Here is a 3,698-nt window from a genome sequence, read left to right as displayed (position 1 = left end):
ATCTTCCTTCATTTTTCCTTCCTTCCTCTTCTCTTCCATCGCTTTTTCCTTCAGTTTATCTTCCTTCATTTTTCCTTCCTTTCTCTTCTCTTCCTTCATTTTTCTTTCCTTCGTTCAGGTCTGCCTTCTTTTCGTCCTTCCCTTCTTATTTCCCTCCTTCTTTCTTACCCTCCTTCCTTCCTCTTTACTTTCCTCCTTTTCTCACTTCCTTCCCTTCTTAACTCCTTCCTTCAAATCTTCCTTCCTTCTTTTTTTGTATTCTTCCTTCTAATCCTCCACCTTTCTCTTTACCCTCCTTCTTCCCTTCCTTTCTTCCTTCCCGTCATCTTCCATATCTATCAAGCTTTTTCTTCTTTTCTTACTATTGTCTTTCTGTCTCGCTCAAGATTAAAGTTTTTTTTTTTCCTTTCGGTCATTCGTCTACTTTCTGTCGGTTCCTTTTCTTTCCTCCTCCTTTCCATTCCTATATCACTCTGTTTATCTACCTATCTATCTATGCATCTATCTACATTTTATATCTCTTCTGTCTTTTCTTTTCAAATCCTTTCTTCCTTCCTAACCACTGTAACTCCTTCATTCCTTCCATTATTTTTGCTTCTTTCCTCCCGTTTCAATTTCTTCCTTGGTTTTCATTCTTTTTTCTTCTGTTTCCTCCTTCCTTCTTTCTGGTATGCCTGCCTTCATGCCTTCCTGATTTCTATACTTTCCTTTTTCTTTTAATTTCCACTCTTACCTTCCTTTCCTTTTCCTTCCTTCTCTTTTTCACAACTCTATTTTCTTTACTTATTGCACTCGTTCGCTTCTTCCTTCCTTCCTTCCTTTCCATCTCCCTTTCCTTTTCTTTCTTCTTTCCTTCCTGCTTTCCTTTCTATCTCCTTTTTCCTTTCTTCTTTCCTTCCTTCTCTCATTCCTATTTTTTTTATACCTTTTCTTTCTTCCTTTTCATTTATTTTAATTCTTCTTTCCTCCACTGGTTTCTCATTTCATTCATTTATTCATCCATTCGTCTTCTTTCATGTATATATGCTCTCTCTCTCTCTCTCTCTCTCTCTCTCTCTCTCTCTCTCTCTCTCTAAGGTTAGGATGTCGAGGTGTGTGTGTGTGTGTGTGTGTGTGTGTGTGTGTGTGTGTGTGTGTGTGTGTGTGTGTGTGTGTGTGTGGTACTCACAAGAGAATACACACAAAGAATGAGGGGAGGGGGGGAATGTGGCATGCGTGAGAGAGAGAGGGAGGAATGCCGATATGAGGAATGTATGAGAACTGAAGGTGACTCTCTCTCTCTCTCTCTCTCTCTTTCTCTCTCTAACTTGGTCTTACTCCCCTTCTTTTATCCACTCAACCCTCATTATTAACAAGGAACACACCCACGTATTCCCCGCGTTTCGTTACACAACCGACGATTGAAGATACAGGTCTCTATTTTCAGTACAGGTAACGAACAGCTTGAGGCAGAAGTCCCTGCCTTAAAAATCTCACGGCCAGCACAGGAATCGAACACGGGACCTCTCGGATGCGAGTCAATTACGGATCCAACTAGACCACCACTACCCCCCCTGATCCCACCTCAAATACAAGCCTTCTGTATTACACCGTAGTACTGTACACCATCGAAGCACTGTACATGGAGCACTGTACTTTCACATCATTTATTCCTCAGTACATCAGCAGTTTAGCTCTATGTTTAATCACTAAAAATTACATACTGCAATACATAGACACCACGGTCATACCACGTTGAGTACACCGCTTCCCGTCCGATCAGCGAAGTTAAGCAACGTTGGGTCTGGTTAGTACTTGGATGGGTGACCGCCTGGGAACACCAGATGCTGTTGGCATAACGTTCTCCCTACGTGTCAAGTGGAGTTGGTGGAGGATTAGTGCCCCTCCCTATAAAACAATTAACTCTAAGCCCTTGGCCACCCCGTTTGGGATACATGGCGTCTGGCAATGAATGAATGAAAATACATAGACAGAAGGACAGATATAAGAAATCACTGTAGAGTCACCTGAACGTTGCACTACAGCATGTGAGTGGATGATGCTTGCCGACACCTACCCAAGCCAGGAGGATATTGAAAGGTTGACTGATAGATGCATGGATAGACAGAGGGGTCCTAGCGATCAACAAGTGATTGATTACATTGTTGACTGAAGACATATAATTTTTAGGTCAGATTGGAGAGTGACGGGGAGACCATGGAGAAGAGTGACTGATAGATAGATAAACAAATAGATAGATATACTGATAAGATGACAGATAAACAGATGGATAGATATTGTGATAAGATGAAGATGAAAGGTGATATAAACAAATCATAAATATACTGTGTGTGGGTGAGTATGTGTGCGTTTTGTGTATGTGTGCGAGTTGTGCATCTGTGCGTATTGTGTACAGTATGTGTGTGTTTTGCGTAAGTTTGCGTGTGTTTTGCGTACGAATGTGTGTATTTTGCGTAAGTATGCGCGTGTCTTGCATAAGTGCCAGTATGTGTATTGTGCTTAGGGGTGTCTTGCGTAAGTATGCGTGTGTTTTGCGTAAATATGAGTGTGTTTTGCGAAAGTATGTGTGTTTTACGTAAGTATGCGTGTGTTTTGCGTAAGTATGCGCGTGTTTTGCGTAAGTATGAGTGTGTTTTGCGTACGTGTGTTTTGCGTTAAGTATGCCTGTTTTGCGTTAATATGCCTGTGCTTTCAAGTGTAGGCTATGTGGGTTTATATCTCTGATCCTTTAGTTTAATCAAAATAGCCTTTAAAACAGTCGCTATATATCACTCGTCACACCACTTCCATAATGATGATGATGATGGTGATGATGATGATGATGATGATGATGATGATGATGATTACTACTACTACTTCTAATGATTACTACTACTACTACTACTACTACTTCTACTATTACTACTACTACTATTATTATTATTATTATCATTATTATTATAGTTTTACTATACTTGGCCCAAGGTTTCGTCTTATTGAGGTTAATTTCACGGAACTCTTTGGTGACAAAGAAAATACTACGCCTCTCCATCCTTTCCTTAACACTTCTTCGTGACTAGTATCATATTCAAGTTATTACCTTCTGTTACAGCTGGGCATTTGCGGATTGAGAGACGGCAATTTTAGGTCAAGTTAGAGTAAAACGGGGTATAATTCATCCTTTCCTTTGCACTTCTTCGTGACTAGCATCATATTCTAGTTATAATCTACTGTACGACTGAGCATTTGCGGATGGAGAGATGGCAATTTTAGGACAAGTTAAAATAAAGGAGCCTCCAGTCTTTCAAACGCAGTGTGTCCTGGGACTTCGAAATGAACGGATCTTGAATTTGGCTCTCTGTTATCTCTTGTTTTTCGTGGAGGGAAGAATCTTAAGGGCTTCTGGCCTTTGGTTCCTTCTTTCTCGCATTAAAAAAAAAAAAAAATCGTTCACTCTGACCACAAGAACGAAACACCAACCTAAGGCATTACACTAGAGCCGCTGGGGTAGTTATGGCACCTGGCACTCCACACAACAGCACGGCACTGGCACTACCACTCTACGCCAACTCACTTCACTTCCAGCATGCCAGGGGGTGAAGAGAGGGAGGGGGAGGGAGTTGAGGAGGAGGGGGTGGAAAGGGAAGGGGAGGGAGTGGAGAGGAAGAGGGTGGGAAAGGAAAGGGGAAGAGTGCAGAGGGATGGAGAAGGGAGTGAAG

The 3,698-nt window shown here is 41.6% G+C and overlaps 1 non-coding gene across 1 annotated transcript; it reads left to right on the top strand.

Annotated features, from left to right (window-relative positions):
- Window positions 1–1,716: 1,716 nt before the first annotated feature.
- LOC145391998 (5S ribosomal RNA) lies at window positions 1,717–1,835 on the top strand. Its single transcript, XR_013895939.1, has one exon. It is a non-coding gene; the product is annotated as a 5S ribosomal RNA (ribosomal RNA).
- Window positions 1,836–3,698: the final 1,863 nt, after the last annotated feature.

The sequence above is a fragment of the Coenobita brevimanus genome, chromosome 20 (genome assembly GCF_032717465.1).
Source record: "Coenobita brevimanus isolate Jiangsu-jjx chromosome 20, ASM3271746v2, whole genome shotgun sequence".
Lineage (NCBI taxonomy): Eukaryota > Metazoa > Arthropoda > Malacostraca > Decapoda > Coenobitidae > Coenobita > Coenobita brevimanus.
This window is presented reverse-complemented; position numbering and strand designations above follow the sequence as displayed.